General features: G+C 37.7%; 1 protein-coding gene across 1 annotated transcript in view; it reads left to right on the top strand.

The window, feature by feature from the left end:
* Positions 1-20318, top strand: part of EIF3H (eukaryotic translation initiation factor 3 subunit H) — a 108113-nt gene that overhangs the window by 10123 nt on the left and 77672 nt on the right. The gene's annotated exons all lie outside the window — the stretch shown is intronic.

Below are 20318 nucleotides of genomic sequence, written 5' to 3'. Positions count from 1 at the left end.
TTATCTGGATTATACATGTGATTCTCCCACTCCAGGAAGCTGAATGGCTTTTCAAAGACATAGAGTGAATATATCCTAGAACTTGAATTCAGATCACATCCAGCCATCCTTGACTCATTTTCTTTTACATTTTATAGCAGCTTCATACACTTTAAGATCCCGGTAGTTGTTACGTGTTATGTGACAGGTACTGTTTTAAGTATTGTGTATTTATTAGGGCATTGAAGCAATACAACAACTCATTGATACATCCCTATTTTATCAGTGAGGAGACGTCGGTACAAATAGTTTATGTGATTTCATTAACATCTAGTTGGAGGAAATAGAAGTTAAGGTGTGTACAGAACAGTTAATCTAGTGCTTCTTGTTTGAGCATTGGGAAATACATTTTTCAAAACTCAGGTGTCTTACAGACTTCTAACTTTAAAATGCATGAGAAAACAGATATTAGAATCTTTATGTTTAATAGTCAGTCATATTGTAGAAGATTTGTAGCTTTAAGAAGTCAATTTAGTAAATATTCTCAAGTTTGGAAAAATGCAACCTTAAACTGCTGAGTTCACATATTAAGATACTGGGGATAAATAGTAAAGAAAATCAGTATATTAAGGAGCATTGGGAAGAGTACTGGTAGGTGTTCCTAAGTAAGGTAATTTACCTACATTAGGTAGGTGGTAATTCTTAGTCCATCTGACTTTTCCTTTTTTTTCCTTTGAGACAGAGTCTCGCTCTGTCGATCGGGCTGGAGTGCAGTGGCCCGATCTTGGCTCACTGCGTTTTCCACCTCCCAGGTTCAAGTGATTCTCATGCTTCAGCCTCCCAAATAGCTATGTGCCATCACACCCAGCTAATTTTTGTGTTTTTAGTAGAGATGGCGTGTTGCCATGTTGGCCAGACTGGTCTAGAACTTCTAGCCTCAAGCGATCCACCCACCCCGACCTCCCAAAATACTGAGATTAAAGGGATGAGCCACCACACTGGGCCAGACTTTTCCATTTTTATGTTCCTCCCAAGATTTGGATAAACCTGCAAACATCCCGGGCCATTGGTCCTTTCCCTTAGGGTCAGACACTTTATTGAAATTCATTGCCGTTTGCTTTTTGACAGTACTTACTTTGTTTGTGACATATATGCTAGTGATGACAATCTGTCATTTGTTTCTTGTAGCTGTCTTCTTGGGTATAATTTAAGGCAGCATACACAGTACTTCTCATGGGGGAGATAACTTAAATCAGTTATGATCTCTAGGTTTGATATGAAACCTAGATATGTTTGATATGAAGATAGTGAATGACCTTCCCACTGTAATAAACAGAACCTGAATGGGTGATTTCTTACATTGTTGATATGATTTTTAGTAGTAGATATTGATTTTAATAGTTGGTAATAGTTACTGTTGAATTCCAAAGTGGATGGTTTCCCAAGTAAATGGAATATGATTAAAAAATTTTTAACTTTAGTTGTTACAGCAAATCTGGCCTGGATTTATATGGTTAACACCCCAAATATCTATTTAACATTAAAAGGTGTGGGTGTGCTATAAGCACTTTTTATCTTTTGCCGCCTTGTCACTTTTTGCTCACCTGGTTTCTGTATATGATAAATTCGGATCTTTTGTTCAATATCTCAGACTTCATTGGTTTGGCTGAGCAACTCCAGGTATTTTAAGTCTTGGCAGCAATGCTCTGGACTTGCAGCTCAGTCCTAACCCACACCTTGGAGAAAAAAGCCTCTACAAAGCATGAAGCTTTGAAAAGAATCTTTGCAAGTTCTTGTTTTTGTGTAAAGATTTTCTTATTTTTACTTCAAGTCTACCATAGGTCATTTCTTAGATAAAAGCTCCTAATTTTAGCACTTACAGAAAGCTTGGTTGCATTTGCTTTCTTTTCAAAATTAGTTTATAATTTTTTTGGTAAAATATTTAATTTATGGTACTTGGATGTTATTTTATTTGGTAGGGTTTTAGGTAATATCTTAAAGAGAATATAGCTTCCTTTTTTGTAAACTACTACTGGTAGGTAGATCATTCTTTAAAATGGTTATATCCAGTAAAGATTAGGTTTAATAGCAAAGTGTAGTGTAATTTACTTGGCTGTTTGATGACAAACTGTACTTGTTTCGTTAAAACTGAAAGGGCTGAAGTGGATACTTAAATTTGCTGGACTAGTATGCCATATTCTTGATAATGTTGGTACTATGCTAAGGCATAGAAGAAAAAAATTGGATTCGGGAAAAGTAGTGATAACTCAGTATTAACTTAGTCAAAAAATATGTATTTTTAATCCTTTGAGTCTTTGACCCTTTAAACATCAGCTGCATTTTGGCATAAAATTTTAAGATTTTCTTAATAGTACCTAAACTAGCACCTAAGTGCCACAGATGTTTGTTGTATCTTGAGGCTTACTATGAATTTTTTTAAAAATACTTTTTATATTTCCACCTCTCCCCGTCACCATCTAATTTTATTTCCTGTCCATTAGTGATACCATTGTCTACCCAAGTCATGCAGGCTCCTGGTATCGTCTTTGACTGTTTCTTCAGGTTTTCCTAAGATCACTTACTTAGTTCTTTGAGTTTATAACTACATTGTCTGTACTGTTCAGTTCTTGCTGCCTTTCTCAACTATCACCAAAGCCTGTATAACTGGTCTTAACAGCTTTTATTTTGTACTTGTACAGTGCTGCTAAGTTATCTTCTCAATGGACAGCTGTAGTCCTAAAACTCAACCCTTTGGAAAATCACTATTACATACAAAATAAAATCAAACTTTAATTCCCAACTTATTATTTATATATGTGTGTATGTGTGTATGTGCCTGTGTGTGTGCGTGTGTGTGTGTGTATATATGTATGTATGTATTTTTGAGATGATATTGCTCTGTTGCCCAGGCTGGAGTGCAGTGGTGTGATCTCGGCTCACCGCAGCCTCTACCTCCTGGACTCAAGCAATCCTCCCACCTCAGCCTCCTTAGTAGCTGGGACCATAGGTGCATGTTACCACACCTAGCTAATTTTTGTTTTTGTTTTCTATTTTTAGTAGAGGTAGGATTTCTCCATGTTGGCCAGGCTAGTCTTGAATTCCTGGCCTCAAATGATTCTCCTGCCTCAGCCTCCCAAAGTGCTGGGATTATAGGCATGAGCCACTGTGCCTGGCCTATTATTGCTTTTTGAGGCAGGATCTCGTTGTGCTGCCCAGACTGGAGTGTAGTGGTGCGGTCATGGCTCACAGCAGTTTTACACTCCTGGGCTTGAGTGATCCTCCTCCTCAGCCTTCTAGTAGCTGGGACTACAGGTGTGGGCAACTTGCCTGGCTAATTTTTTTATTGTTCTTTTGTAGAGATGGGGCATCTCTATATTGATCAGGCTGGTTTTGAACTCCTGGCCTTAAGGTGATCCTTCTGCCTTGGCCTCCCAAAGCGCTAGTATTACAGGTGTGAGCCACCACCACCTGGCCTTGCCTGCCACCTTTTGTTTTCATCCTCCAAACGAGGGCTTGTAGATGGTGTTTTCAAGTGTGGTTTACTGGTAGCCTTTAAAACAAAATAGAAGTATTTTCCTTTTGGAGAGAAGAAAACTCCCATTTTACGTTTTACACAGAAATGCATCAGCTTTGTTTTCATTCTGAAGGCCCTCTTGACCAGAAAGAAGATGAATAACCACCTTGTGGACTTACTGTGGTGCGCTTTTTATACAGGAAAATGGAAACCCTTTTAATTTATTAGGCCGGTTTAAACACAACCATTACACTGGTAATACATGCCTATGGCACACAAATCAAAGACAAAGTAAAAGTATATAGTGAAAAGAAACTCTCACTGTCATCCGTGTCTTCCAACCACCCTCTTCCCAGAAGCAATCATAGTTGCTTTTCACGTGTTTCCTTCTGCATCAGGAGGCAGGAACAAATTATAATGAGAGTGCCCCCAAATCACCTAAAGTCCTGCCTTCTATTTAAGCAGTGGCCAGTGCTCCTGAATGTAATAAGCTTGAATGTAAGAAACTTAGAATGTGTTAGAAGGTAGATAGTTCATAACAATTCTGAATGGTTTTTTTGTTTTATGAGAAAGGAAATGAATTTTGTTTCAGCTAAGCTTTTTAATCACTCATTTTTATTTTAGAAAAATTACCAACCAGGTACATGTGGGAAAATTTTCTGGTTGGTTATGTATATTGAATTGGTAAAGCAAAAACTTATAAATTAAACATCTTATCAGTTAATTCTTAATTATGATTATATATTTGTACATTTGATTGCATCATTATACTTATATGTGACTAATTTTTATAAGATTATTACCATTCTTTTGAATTTCTTGAGGCTAAATTCTCTACCTTCTCTTTTTCCCAACAATTATTAGTTGATTTAACTTTAAAAATGTGGACCATCAGTGAGCATTAGATCCAAGAGAATAATAATGAATTATGCCCTTTCAAACTGAAATATTATAGAGGTTGATATTGATTAAGTGTATTGGAGCATTGTAACTAATCCCATATGTGTCAGAAGCAAAAAATCTTTTTTTTTTCCCCATTGAAGTAACTTAAATTTCTTTCACATCAAAACTTAACAGCAGTGATTTAAATCCCATTTATTGTTTGACTCAGCCAGTTATGAAATGGAACCCTATCCCACTTGAGCCATAAAATGTGTTAAATTTAAGACTAATGCAGCTTTCTGCTTTTTGAATTTACATTTTGGCAATAACTACCATCTTTGTTCAGTGTTAGAAAAAATGATCTAGGCTTAACCAAATAAGAAAACTGCCAAGTTCACGATCAGTCAGTGAAAGAAGCCAGAATTAAATGAAAGTCTAGATACTGACTTTGCAGAATATGCTGAAGGGAGATTTTACAGCATTACAGTTTCTTTGAGAATAAAAATCTTCTGCAGCAATAGCTGTTCTTTGACGGTGATTGATATGAGAAATTCAGGCTGTGGGACTTACCTCCCAGAAGCTACAAAACTGTAATAAAGCCAAGTAGGAATTGTGCATCCTGCCTGACCTCTTCTTCAACTAGGCAGTGACTGGTACAGTTTGAGCTTTGTCTTTTTTATTTCAGACTTTTAAGAAATGTATGGACTGTACTTTGTCTTTAATGATGTTTTAAGGGAAAATTACATACAGATAAACACACATGTATACAGAATATTTTGAGTAAATTTAATTGAACTCTTGACTTTTTAATGCAGATTTAAAGCATCTTGTTGTAAAACTTTGTGGTATGGGTTGTTATAAGGATAGCATGTCCAGGTGATTGATGCGTCTTAAAAAAAATGGAAGTTTGGCATCAGTTGGGTTAATAAGTTATAATTCACCTCTTATTAGGCTGAAAAAAACCTCTCTGAGGAATGAACTGTAAACATTCTGAGGAGAGAAGTGTCTGTACCATAAGGGTAACTAGGCATATTTTAGTCACTGAATATTCCTTGGATGGACAGATGGATAGATGAATGAATGAGAGTAGGTGAAATATGACAATTCTAAAAAAAAGATAGAAAAAAATTAAATCAGACTCGATGATTCTAAAAAATAAAAAGGGAGAAAAAAGAGAAGAGGTGAAATGTTTGTTTTAATACTTGTTATAATAGTAGCTAACATTTACTGAAGACTTACTAGTAATTGTGTGCTGGGTAGTTTGAGTGTATTATTTTTTAATTTTTGCAACAGTGCTTGAGATTGGTACTGTCTTTATCTCTGTAGGAGGAAGGTGTGGCTAGGGTAGATAAGGTAACTTACCTAAGGCCGCAGAGCTGGCACTCAAACTGTATTTTGGATTCTGGTTCCCAGCCCCTCAACCACTATGCTATAGGATTTTTCTGTTTGTGTCGACTACAGGGTTGGGGAGTCAGTCACACTGGTGTATACATTCATAAGAATTCATGTTTAAGCTTTTACTAAAGTTTTTTTTCTTTTACTCAAACATTACATTTTTACAAAGAAATAAATATTTCTAGAATTACTGCGTACTAGACAACAAATGGAAGACAGCAGTGAGAGGTTTGAATGTTGGGGTTTCAGCTGGGCTTACTCACTGAATAAATAAATCACTATCTTATAGAAGCTGTGATTCAAAGTGGGCCCTGCTGCTGAAACAAGTTTTTTTTTTTTTTTTTTTTTTTTTTTTTAAACCATTCTTAAAAATACAATGTTCAGAATAGAATTGGAGCTAAGGGAGTTGTGATTTGACCTCAGTGGAGGATTATGCCTGTCATCTGTAGAAGCAGCAAGGAGTGGCAGAGAAAACTATTTCTTACTGTCTTCTCAACTGTTGACACAGTCTTATGCTACTGGGCTTACAGTTACATAAGTGCTTGATATTACACAGTTTGGAGCTCATGTCTATTGTGTTCACGTATTTTGAGAGACTTTGTGACATAAATGTGTTTGATTCTGTAGTCTAAATGCTCAATTTTGGGAGTTGGAAAAGAACTGTTTACCTGCTTAATGTTACGGATTCTGTAAACCAGTGCTGTTCAAAGTACGAGGAATGGTTTGGGAACACTGGCCTGCACAGAATAAACACAGGGTTGAGACTGAGTGTTTAGAAACTTTTATTAGAGTAGTTTGACACTGCTGTGATATCCAAGTGATATCCCTGGACTTGTGTGTGTGTGTGTGTGTGTTTTTTAATTTTCATCTTTCTAGTAAGTAATTTTTATTGTAATTTACTAAAGTATTGGTCTGTGATAGATTGTGGGAAAATGGGTTCTTCACCACTGATAACTTGAGAAGCATTGTTGTAAACTATTTTCGTGTCTGTTTTGACTAATAGCATCTTTCTGTAACCAGAGTTGCTGAGACCAGCTCTGTCAGGGAGACCCTAACCCAGTGGTGCTAGAGGAATTAGACACACATGCAGAAACATGGAGTGTGGAGTGGGAAATCAGGGGTCTCACAGCCTTCAGAGCTGAGAACCCAGAACAGATTTACCCACATATTTATTGACAGCAAGCCAGTGATAAACATTGTTTCTTTAGGTTATAGATTAACTAAAAGTGTTCCTTAAGGGAAATAAAGGGATGGGCAGAAATAAAGGGATGGCTCTGGCTAGTTATCTGCAGCAGGAGCATGTCCTTAAGGCACAGATCGCTCATGCTGTTGTTTGTGGTCTAAGAACGCCTTAAGGGGTTTTCCGCCCTGGGTGGTCCAGGTATTCTTTGCTGTCATTCCAGTAAACTGACTACCTTCCAGTGTGGCGTCAAGGCCATCAGAAGCATGTCACAGTGCTGCAGAAGATTTGTTTATGGCCAATTTTGGGGCCAGTTTATGGCCAGATTTTGGGGCCTGTTCCCAGCAAGAGTAATAATTTAAGAATTTAATTGAACTGTATTTAAAATAGTATTGTGACCACTGAATACCATTAGATTTACTTAATTTTTAAATTAGTTTTAGTAGTAAAACATTTTAATAATTCAGTGTTTTTGAATACTGTGAACTGTTTAAAAAGATCAACAGGTTGTAACCTCAGCATTCCGTAGCTCAGCTTTATAAAGCAGGCTTAAAAATGATAGGTGGTATGGTTCTAACAGTTTAAAGTTACTTCTGTCCCTAATTATTTTAGTAGGGCTTTTCAGCAGATCCTTATCGTGTCTGTTACAAAGATGATGGGAAGCCTGCTTTTCCTGGTGAAGGTTTATTGTAATAAATTTGGACAAATTGTTCAATTGTTGAAGCATAGGTTAGGCTTCTCTTAAACAGGCCTCTCTGCTTGTTGAAAACCAGGCCAGATGTTAGTTACCTCTTTAAGTTGATGGTGTGTGTATGTGTGCATATTTTCTGGCAATTTGTATATGTGTGTGCAGTGATATTCACAGAGTTGAAGAGGAGTCAGGTTAACAAGAGATGAGAATTTAAAATCAGCAGGTGCTTTGGCTTGTAGTGTGTGGGCTTCTTTTTCTCGTCCTTTCAAGTCTTAACTGCTTCATTCAGCTCATATTTTACAGATGTAAAGGGACCTGCTAAAATCAAGATATATTATGTCTCCATCATTGTCAACTCAGTAGCACTGTCAGAAAAAAATGAAACATTAGTTTGTTCTATTTTGTGAAACTCCACATAGCAAATCACAGTTATTGCTGTATTTTAAAGATCTTTTTCCTCAGTTTTTTTATTTGATGCTTTTTGAATTAAAAACAAACACATGCTCAATTCTATTATAACTAAAATACAGATGTATAAAGGAAGAAGTATGTCCATCCATACGTCCATACCCATTCTTCTTTTTTTTTTTTGAGATGGAGCCTCACTCTGGAGTCGCCCAGGCTGGAGTGTAATGGCATAATCTCGGCTCACTGCAACCTCCGCTTCCTGGGTTCAAGCGATTCTCCTGCCTCAGCCTACAGAGTAGCTGGGACTACTGGTGCACACCACCAGGCCTGGCTAATTTTTTTTGTGTTAGTAGAGATGGGGTTTTACCATGTTGCCCAGGCTGGTCTTGAATTTCTGAGCTCAGGCAGTCTGCCCAATTAGATCTTCCAAAGTGCCAGGATTACAGGCATGAGCCACCCACATCCGGCATCATTCTTCTTCATTCCAACACGTAACTACATGTAGGTAATAAGTTTTTATTACCGTTAATTTTTTTTTTTTGGTTGAGACAGAGTCTTGCTCTGTTGCCCAGGCTAGAGTACCGTGGTGGGATCTCGGCTCTCTGCAGCCTCCGCCTCCCAGGTTCAAGTGATTCTCCTGCATTCAGCCTCCTGTGTAGCTGGGGTTACAGGTGCCAGCCATCATGCCCGGCCAATATTTTGTATTTTTAGTAGAGATGGGTTTCACCATGTTGGTCAGACTGGTCTGGAACTCCTGACCTCAGGTAATCGGCCTGCCTCAGCCTCCCAGAGTGCTGGGATTACAGGCACCAGCCACTGCACTCGGCCCTATTAATTTTTAAAACTTTCTTTTTGGGTTATGGGCTTTTTTGGGAATTTGAAGAATGACAAAGTCTTCCCCCCCCCCCCCCCCCCAGGGAAATGCCTTCAAGTACACAGATAGAAAATATTGCTGTTGATTTTAAGAGGTTCATAGATCTTTTCAAGCGCATATCTGCCCTTCAGGTTTGAATGTTTGCTTTTAGGGCTTGCATACTTTGAGAAGTACGCTTTTTGATATAGAATATTGGGTAGTGTGAATTTAAAAAAAAATCATGTCTTTTTGGGCAGGGAGATGGTAAGTATTTTAACGTTTTCCAGTTTCTCTGAATTTGTTTTACATAAGCAGGCTTTTCTAGGAACAAATTATCTGTTGTCTAAATAATCTCATTAAATTCCAAAATACTGTAAACAGGAAAATTCTAAGTAGTATACTTTGTCTTCTACAATAATACAGTTTATTTTTGGTGACCTAGGTTTATTAAAAACATGAGTCAATAGATATTTATTTTATATTATACATAATAGGTGGGGTTATAGTTGTGGTTTTTAGCTTAGCTCTTTGGGTATTACAGCATCTCAGGGGATCTTTGAATTCTGAAATTGAGAGTAAAATTAGGAGTCAGCGCATGTATGAATTGTTTCTTCATCAGACTTTTAAAGTGTGTATGATTTTGCTCAGTTACGGTATTATTTGTACACAACGAATTCCACTCTTTTTTTTTTTTTTTGTGAGACGGAGTCTTGCTCTGTCGCCCAGGCTGGAGTGCAAAGGTGCAACCTCCACCTCCCTGGTTCAAGCGATTCGTCTGCCTCAGCCTCCCAAGTAGCTGGAACTATAGGCACGTGCCACCATGCACAGATAATTTTTTTGTATTTTAGTAGAGATGGGGTTTCACTGTGTTAGTCAGGATGGTCCCAATCTCCTGTCCCCATGATCCTCTGGCCTCAGCCTCCCGAAGTGCTGGGATTACAGGTATGAGCCCCTGCACTTGGCAATTCCATTCATTTTAAATGCACAGTTGGATGAACTTTAGTAATTGTAAACAATTGCTTAACTGCTACCACAATCAAGATGTATTAATAGAATAGTTTCCCACTTGGAGAGTTTCCTGGTATCCTTCTGCAGTCGGTATTTGCCTTCTCACTTTGGCCCTAGGCAACCACTTATCTATTAGCTTCCTGTTACTATTGTTTTGCCTTTTCTAGAATTTCATGTAAATGAAATTATGTGCGTAGTACATAACATTTTGTTTAACTTCTTTCACTTGGTATGTTTTTGAGATTCCTCCCTGTTTTGTCTATTGATATTTTATTCCTTTTTATTGTTGAGTATAATTCCATAGAACAGATATACAGGTTGAACATCCCTAATTGGAAAATCTAGAATTTGAAAAGTTCCAAACTGTGAAACTTTTTCAGCGCTGACATGATGCCACAATGGAAAATTCTATACCTCACTTCATGTGATGGATCGTTGTCAAAACACAGGTGCGCACCACACAGTTTATTTGGGGGCTCCAAGGGGAAAGAGACCCTCCCAGTCTCCTTCAGCTATGTTACGAAGTTTTTTTTTTTCCCTGTATGCCCAAATTGCCCCCTGCAAGCATACCTGCAGAGCATGATAAAGTGGGGGCTTGATACATCAACAGCAGATTCCCATGATGATCCACATGGGGCCAAGACGACCTGTCTGCATTACTCACTGTGTGGTGGTGGTGGTGGTGGTGTTTTTGCTTATTCTCTGCTCTGTGGTGTAAAGATAGGATTGAAAATGCAAATATTCCGAAATCTGGAACACGTGTGGTCCCAAGCATTTTGGGTGAGGGATATTCAACGTGTGCTGCAGTTTATTTATTCATCTGCATTTGGTGGTTTGGGTTGCTTCCAGTTTTTAGCTCTTATGAATGTCTACCATGAACATTTGTATGTTTTTATGTCTTTGGATGTTTTTATTTCTCTTGGGTAGGTTCCTGGGACTAGGTATAGTCATTTGGTGCGTTTATGTTTAGCTAATAAGATATTGTAGTTACTGTTTTCTGCTTCCACACTAGCAATTTTCATAGAGTGGAAGCTTTTTAGAAAGGTCTCACTTTCTACTTTCGTGGCTCAGACAAGTTCAAAACTCCATATCCTGGCCCAAGAACAGAGATTGGATTATTACTCGGCTCCTGGATTTTGCTGATTGTATCTAGTCTGATGTATTTTGGGATGTGACAGCATCAACTTGCAGGTCCTGAAAGTCCCATATGTTTCTTAAATCGTTTTCTTTTTACCTCTGAACTTTATTGGAGTTGCAGCCTTTATTAGAGGAATTCTGGTGTTAGCTTCATAGACATGCCTACTAGGTAAAGATTGACCCTGACCCTGGCATCAGGAATACGCATATTGCTAATTAAAAGCTATGGTAACTTTTCTTGAAAGGGTTTTACTAGTATATTGTATTTTATAATTCATTAACAAAACATAAATGTAATTGGTAGTTTTGAATTACTTAATGTTATTTTAAGATATAACTATTCCTGCTTGGCGTGGTGGCTCACGCCTGTAATCCCAGCATTTTTGGAGGCCCCGGGCGGGTAGATCACTTGAGGCCAGGAGTATGAGACCAGCCTGGCCAATATGGTGAAACCCCGTCTCCCCTAAAAATACGAAACAAACTTAGCTGGGTGTGGTGGCAGGCACCTGTAATTCCAGCTACTAGGGAGGCTGAGGCAGGAGAATCGCTTGAACCTGGGAGGCAGAAGTTGCAGTGAGTCGGGATTGTGCCACTGCCCTCCAGCCTGGGTGACAGAGCGAGATCCTGTCTCGAAAACACACAACTTTATGCCGGTAAGTGGGGCTATTATTTATCTAACACTTCCTTTTAGTAAAAATGTGAATGTGTATCACTCCCACGCTAGTGCTTATCCGTCTAGAGACCTTTTTCTTCCCCTAAAATACAACTTGTGTGCTTTATGAAATGTAAATATTAGCATTTTTAAAGATTAAAAATCCATAATCATCAAGTATTCTCTTCTCCCAAGTTTTCCTAGGGCTGATGGCTTGTTCTTCAGCTCTCTGGTCAGGTATCCTCTCAGAAGCCCTTCCTGGATTCCCTTCAGTTAAGGCTGCCTCCCTGCCCCTCCTCGTTACATTTCTCCTTTTCTTCTTAGCAATTTCCACAATCTGTAATCACATTAATTTTCCTAATTGTCATTCTAGAATAGTGGTTCCTAAAGTGTGAGGATCTTGGACACCCTTTTAGAGAGTCTCCAAGGTCAAAACTTATTTTCATAATAACACATAATTTGTCATTTTTACTCTCATTATTTCACGACTGTTTGATGGAGGTTTCCAGATGCTACATGATGTGTGTCATATCATAAAGGATTGACTGCAAGAACAGATATGATTATCCATCTGTTTTCTATTAAACCAGATATTAAAAAGATTTACAAAAATGTAAAACTACGTCTCTCCTCTCCTGGATTAAATTTTTTTTTTGAAAATGTAAATTTTTTACGAAAATGAGAAACGTTGTTGTTCTTATATCCTGATAAAATTACCTTATTTTATAAAATATTTTTTCATTAAAACATAGTTTATATTAGCATGCAATGCATTTATTTTTATTTTTTTTCAAAACTTCCAATAGAAGTTATTTTTAAGAGAAATAAATATTTCAGACATTTCTTGGTCTGAATTTCTGATATGCAGATATCAATGTATAAGATTTTTGAGGGGTCTGTGAAAATTTTAGGGATTTTTAAAATGTTTTAAGAGTTTTTTTTTTTTAATTTTAAAGGGCCTTGAAATAACATGAAATATCTTTAGTCTTTGTTCTTGTTCCTGTCACACAGTTCCCCAAACCTTTAGGATTTCCTGAGTGATAGGACTGTCTTTTATTCATAATGCTTCCCCTTTGGTCACACCTGAGTTAATGCTGATGAGATGGTTTGGGTCAAGCCCCTCAGGATGGGGCTAGTCACCCAAAAGAGCAAGTGATTAGCGGGTTGGAACCTTCAGCCCCACTGACCTCTGGAAAGGAGGGTAGCTGGGCTGGAGATTAAGCTCCATCCATTAAGCTCTGTAAAAACTCTTGTATAAGATTTGATGAGCTTTTGGGTTTCCAGACACTTGGAGGAGCTGGGAGGATGGAGGCCCAGAGAAGCTCTGCCCCCTAACCTCAAATACTTTGTCCTGTGCATCCCTTCATCTGGCTTTTCATTTGTATCCTTTGTCATGTCCTTTATAATAAACTGTAAATGCAAGTAAAGTGTTTCTCTGAATTCTGTGAGTCATTCTAGCAAATTATTCAATCTGAGGAGGGTTTTGTGGGAACTCCCGATTTATCACTGGTTGGTCAGACGTACTGGAGGCCTGGATTTGGAATTGGCATCTGAAGTTAGGGCAGTCTTGTAGGACTGTGCCCTTAACTTTTGGAATCTGACACTAACTTCAGGAAGATAGTGTCAAAAATTGAATTAAATTGTAAGATACCCAGCTGGTGTTTGGCGAATTGAAGAATTACATGGTATAGAAAGAACCCACACATCTGGTGTCAGCAGTTGTGTGAGAGTAAAGAGAAACAGTGTGTTTGAGACTTGCTGTTCTAAAAAATATGAGCCCCATGAAAGGAAGACCTATGTGTTTGATTTAGTTTCATATTTCCAGGGCCTGGCAGAGGTGACTGATCTGAAAAGTCACTCAGTAAATATCTAAGTGAATGAATGAATGAATGAATGGATGAAGGAATGAAAGAAGTCAAAATAACAGAAGCCTAGTGATTCTATGCAGAAAGATTTCAAATCTTTCTGTAGTTACTGGTCTATGCAGACATTATGTTTGATGGGAAATTATTCTAGTTCATCAAAAAACTGTAATATTTATTTTGGTCAAATTTGAACTGTTCCCTGCCATGGAACTGAGTCTTTGATGTGATTTTGATAGAGAGGTCTTAGAGATTCTGTTAAATCTTTCCCTTTAGGAAGGATGGAAGATTTTACCTGCCATTCTTAACTCTTCTAAATTTTAGATTTATTGAATTAGTAGTGTTATTTATTTGGCTATTTTAGATTGGTATTTATATTTTATCCTATAATGCAGAGAATACTTGTCAGAGAAGTTAAATTCTTTCTTGCTTTTAGATTTTCGGGCAAAAATCTAAAAATCTAATCTAATAGGTTTAGATTTTTAGATTTAAAAATCTAAAATCTAATAGGTTTTCTTTTCTTTTTCTTTTCTTTTTTTTAAAGCCAGACACTTTAAAAAATAGCTTTGTGTTCATTAGAGATTGCGTAATAGTCTGCTTTGCTTTTTCAAATAGTTACACTGAATAATGAACAATAGTAGAAAACTGTTCCCTTCAGGGTAATTTCAGCAGACAGGACATCTGTTTACTGTCTTGCAGGTTGGGATTCCTTGAAGATCTGCCCAACTTGAGACTGTGTAAACTTCAGAAATCTGGGAAACGGTTTGAGAGGCAACTGACCTAATCAAAGAACAATACTTACTGTTTAGGGCACATAGAGTACGTTAAGCATTTAGACCCAGAACGTGACAAAGTTTCAGAAGGTGTAGAAGAATTTGATGAGTTAGGTTTCTACTGGCAAGTTTGCTTCTGTCCCTTGAGGCATAATTCATAGTAGAATCCTCATTTACCCACTAATTTATAGGATAAACAAATCTAGTCAGCAACAGTTCATAACAGTCTTAGATATGGGGTCAGATCCTAAGGTGTCTTACTGTGCTGCAGAAAACATGAATATTTCAAGATGGGTTGCTGGTATTACCTTCCCTCTTGTTTATATGTTGTAGAGATTCTTCCAAGTAGGGCTTGAATTCCTCTTATTAGGGGGATATTTATGTTTATTTATAAACAACATATTCACTTTTGGGTCTGTATTTCTCAGTGCCTTCACTTTTCAGCACCTCACGAAGTCTTAAAACAGAGGAAAGGAAATTGGGGTTTGACCAGCAGTGTATTGTAGTCGCCTGAGGAGTTACAACAAAACAAAAACAAAGGAAAGCTAGGCCGTACAACTTCATTGAAAGTTAGAATTAAATAGGATGTTAGAGTAAGTTGGAGAAACTGAAAACAGACACCGCCCACCAAACCCAGTATAGGAACCCATCCCATATCAGTTAGCTGAATTTCAGGAGTGTGCTCAGGCATTAGTATACTTTAAAGCTCCCCAGATGGCTCTAATGTGTATCCAGAATGAGGACCCCTCTTCATTTATCTAAAAAAAACTCTTTAGGTGATTTTGCTTAGCTGAGAATGAGTAAATAGGGCTCATGAGTGTATATGTATCACAAATGGCGGGGTCATTTGTGATACATGTAAACAAAATATAACAGGAGAGTGTTTTTGTTTTGAAGAATGGTTAAGCTTTCCATGTGTCTTTTTCAGCCTTTGCTGTTATCACCATGTTTGGTGCGCTCAGCTTGGTGTCACTCATTTATTGTGAAGTAATTAGAAGTGCTTTGGACTCAGAAGTCAGATCTCACTTTCCTGGCTGGATTCCCTGTCAGCTTATCTCTGTTTCCTTATGTAAAATGGGAAAATAATATAACTGACTTCATAGGGTGGTTGTAAGGATTCAGTGAGTCATTGCGTGTAAGACACTTAGTGGTCTTAGCTTGACATATCATAAGTGATTGATAAGTGTTTGCCATTCATTCCTTCAGCAAAATATGTTTTGAGTATCTTTTTTTTTTTTTTTTTTTTTGAGACGGAGTCTCGCTCTGCCGCCTAGGCTGGAGTGCAGTGGCCGGATCTCAGCTCACTGCAAGCTCCGCCTCCCGGGTTCACGCCATTCTCCTGCCTCCGCCTCCCGAGTAGCTGGGACTACAGGCGCCCGCCACCTCGCCCGGCTAGTTTTCTGTATTTTTTAGTAGAGACGGGGTTTCACCATGTTAACCAGGATGGTCTCGATCTCCTGACCTCGTGATCCGCCCGTCTCGGCCTCCCAAAGTGCTGGGATTACAGGCTTGAGCCACCGCGCCCGGCCCTGTTTTGAGTATCTTTTATGTGCCAGTATCTGTGTTAGGTGTTAAAGATGTGGTGAGTATATCATCCTTTCATTTTTATGGGAACCTTTACAAGGGGAAACAATGAGCGCATTGATTCTGTCTCTTATTAAAGATACTTCAAATCTAAGAAACTTTGAAATACATATACATGGGAAATTCTTGGTTATCTGTGTAGAGTAGCAGAAGTATGTATGTCATTTAGTTCTATTGAATCAGGAATTTCCTTTCCTTTTAACATCTAGATCAATGTCCACAACCTTTCTGGCACCAGGGACTAGTTTCGTGAAAGACCGTTTTTCCACGCAGGGATAGTTGTGGGGAGATAAGAGGATGGTTTCTGGACGACACTGTTCCACCTCAGATTGTCAGACATTAGATTCTCCAAAGGAGCATGCAACCTAGATCCCTCGTATGTGCAGTTCACAATAAAGGTTTGTGCTTCTATGAGAATCAGTGCCACAGGTCACCTGACAGGAGACGAGTTTAGGCAGTTTACCTCCCGCCGTGCAGCCAGGTTGCTATCAGGACACGGAGCAGTACCCGAGCAGTACCTGTCTGTGGCCTGGGGGTTGGGAACCCCTGCTCCAAATGAATCCTACTCTAAGGCATCTCCACGACATTACTTCTTGAACTAAAGAATTGAGGTTTTAGTGTGTATGTAGGAAGTAGGACGATCATAAAATGTCACAATGAAGAATGAGCTAGCTTAGTTTTGATAATAATGGTTTTTTTTTTCCTGAGTACTTTATCAGATTATATTAAAATGACAAGATCATAAATATTAAAGTTGGAAATTATTTTAGTGATCGAGTCTTTCCTGAATGCTTTCTTTTTTGGACAGCCTCCCCAGTTGAAATCTTCTTTCCAGAAACTATCACCTGTGGTCCTTAGATTTTACCTTCAAAGTAAGACTAATCCTCTAGCAACCAAAGTGCTCTTCAGTGTTTGGAAAGTGCTTTTTTTGAGTGTCCCTTGCCTAGAGAGAGATTTGCATTAATTTTACTGGTTCTCGTCATAGGATTTTAAGCTTTCTATCTTGTAATTACCCTTTTCTGTGGATTCTTACGCATACTGATTGTTTTTTGTGTTTTTCTCATTTCTTAGTTGGGTACTGTTACTGGTAAATTTTCTCTTGGGTCATTGTGAAGAACTGAGGATAACAGTTCAGTGATGTTGAAAGAGTGAGATAATTATTTCTTTTACTTGGAGCACTGTATTCTATTGATAATACATAAAATTGCATTGGCTGTTTGGCAAGCATGTCAAGCCTGGTGTGCTGTTTGGTTACGTTATCCTTACTGATCCTTTTAGAATTCACTTTTGTTAGAGTTAAGACAGTTTTCAATATAGTTTGAACTGTAATAACTTGTTTTAAAATATATTAATTTTTTTTTATTGCTATTTTCTTCGTAACTGGAAATGAGGTTATTTTCACCTGGCTTCTTTATGAAACTGTGCTGGTCCTAGTCACCAGTATTGTCTTTTGCATATGTAGAAATCAGCTGTTTAGGAATCACTTCTAGAATTTGTCTAAAGAACTGTGTTAAGCTCATGTATATCTTCTAGTATCTCTTGTTTACTTTGATTTCAGTAGTGGTTCAGCAATTTCATTAGTAGGGGTTAGTGTAAAGGAATCTAGGTAACCTAGATGAATTGATAGATGTGTTTGTAATAACTATCAGTTTAGTTTATCCCTTCTTAATCATCTGTGTTTGTTCTGTTTTTTAAGTGTGAAAATGATTTTTTTGGCAGAGAGGTATGTTGAATAAGCATTAGTTATTGACAAAAATCAACAATATTGGTCATTTATTGAGCACTTAGTATGTGGCAGACTCTGCAAAGAACTCTATACTGTGTCATTTTTAGTAGTGTCGGTAATGATATGAAATAGTGCTATTTTGCAAATTATAATCTAAGGCTTGAGAAGATTAAATAGCTTTCTCAAGGGCACAGCTAGTACATGCTGGAGCTGGAACTCATACCCATACTTGTATGACTCATCAAGCCCATTTTTGTGCCTTTCAAGAAGTGGAGAGGTCTTTCATACAGGAATGTGTAGGTTGTGTACTTCTTTAATTTCATAGTATTGAAGGTCTGCCAGTCTTATTAGTTGGTGTTAATCCATTTTGAGCTCTTTTCCCTGCTGACTGCTTGCTCTCCTTTGGAGCTCCATATCTTACTGGTGTAGTCTTTTTGGATCTATTCATAACACAGTTTTTACTGCATGTCTGTTGTCTGTTACTAACCGGTTATTTTAATTATCAATTTAGTAATATGAAAATCATCTCCTTGTTATTAAAGTATACACACAAGCTTTGAACTTCAACTAGGTTTAAATCTTGGCTCCACTACTTCCTAGATGTGTGACCATTAGCCATTTACTTAATTTCTCTCTACCTCAGTTTTCTTATCTATAAAATGAGTATAACTGTACCTTTCCCCTAAGGTTGTTGTGAAAATTACATGATAGGGTAATACATGCGAAATAATTAGGTTATTGCCTGTCATATAATGTTTAGTAAATGTAATGTGCTGTCATTAACTGGTCATTAATTAGTTTCTTTTTTTCTTTCATAATTGGTTTATTGGTTGTGTTGAGGATCAGTACACAGACATTTCAGTTTGTTCGCAATTCTTAACATATATACCAAAAATCTAAAAAGCCATGTGTTGTAATTTTTAAAGTTATTTCAGTGACTTTCCAGCTTAAAATTGGGAAGCAAATTTTCCGTAAGAGGCTATCAAGTGCCAGTATCTTCACATGTTAGTAAGCTGTTACATAGATCTCACCAATTCACAATATAATACCGTATGGACTACATACTCAAAGTTTCGATCTTCCACAGCACATTGACAAAGTTATTTAGAAAAGCAGGACTCCCACTACCAAAGATGTTACAGTGCATACAATTATGACAGGGAGAGTCATGATCAAAGAGTGTTTTTCTTTAGGAAATAGTTCTACTAAAAATAATGTGGGAGTGAAAGTAATTTAAACTGTTCAAGACATTAAATGCAGTACTGTAACTCCATATTGCCATTTAATATGCTTTGTATTACAGGATATAAAAACTAACCCCCAACTATGGAATGTTAAGCTGACAAGACAGTCAAACCCTCCCATAATTCAATATCTCGCACAAACTTGTGTTTATAAAGTAGTTGATAACAGTATTCCTCTGGGTTGTACAAGAAGGGGAATAGGGACTACTGATAAAATGCAGTGTGCTATGATATCAGTTAAACTCGGCTTCTTTATCTCTGGCGTCATCAGAGGCTGGACTTTTCTCAGTTTTAGTTTCTTCGTTTTGTGCAGGTAAATTTCTTTAGTTTCCTGGTTGGCCACTTTGGCCTGTTTTCCCTTTGCTCCCCTTTTCCGTTTGTGTGCACTTTTTTGTCTGAAGATTTATCCTTTCCTGCTGCCTTTTTTAGCTTTGTTTCCACTTTTGCGGGGGCAAGTTTAGCTGACAACCGCATTGATTCCCTCTTAGGCTGTTTCTTCACCACCCCTGTGGCTGAGCTGACCTGTGGACTCAGGCTGCACACAGAAGTAGCTGCCCGCCCTGTGTGTGCCTGGCCCACCCATTACTTAATTTCTAACAGTAATACATTTGTTTTAATGGGGCACTAATAACGTACAAATAAATTGTCATTTTCTTGTTAGACTTCTTTTCCCTCTGAGAACTTTACATTACAATTTTGAATGTGTTGCCTTTTGGTCTTCAGGCCATGGGCTTATATAAAATATTAATGTTATTATTATTAATAAGTGTCAGGCACTATAAAAAGCACTTTACATATATTAACCCCATGTTGTAGAAATTATTAGTATTATTATTATTGCAGACTTTAATTGCTTGTCCACCTATGCACGGTGTTACCTCTTTTATCTTTATGGGAATATTAAAGGAGAGAGTAGTATAAGATCTGGTTATTCCATGAGAGGTTGTTTAGTGAATCCTTCTGGTTGAGGAAAACTAGATCATGCTGGAGACTGTACCAACCAGATTCTTGTTGGATACATGCTGGAGACTGTACCAACCAGATTCCCATTGTCGCATCCTCTGACTATGGAGATGATCTGTTGAGAAAGGCAAAATAAGAATTTATCAGAAGGCTCTGCTTTCAGGTGTCCCAATAATTGAGACCTTTATCTCTGTATCTTATTGATTTTTGTCATTTACATGTCTATTAACATGATCACTTTCTCAATAATAGCCGCAGGTTGAGGGGGTATTTATTGTTTGATTTGGCTGAAGGAACTCCTAGATGCCAGACCATGGGGGAGCTTTGATTTAAGAGCATAAGTGCTGTACATAGACGTTTTTGACATGTAGTCCAACTCCTGGGGTTTCAGATCTACATTTAGATTATGTGAGCTTTATTATTTATGTAAGGGTAAAGGAAAGGATTTGTAAGACATTTATTTATTC

Source organism: Chlorocebus sabaeus, chromosome 8 (genome assembly GCF_047675955.1).
Source record: "Chlorocebus sabaeus isolate Y175 chromosome 8, mChlSab1.0.hap1, whole genome shotgun sequence".
Lineage (NCBI taxonomy): Eukaryota > Metazoa > Chordata > Mammalia > Primates > Cercopithecidae > Chlorocebus > Chlorocebus sabaeus.
This window is presented reverse-complemented; position numbering and strand designations above follow the sequence as displayed.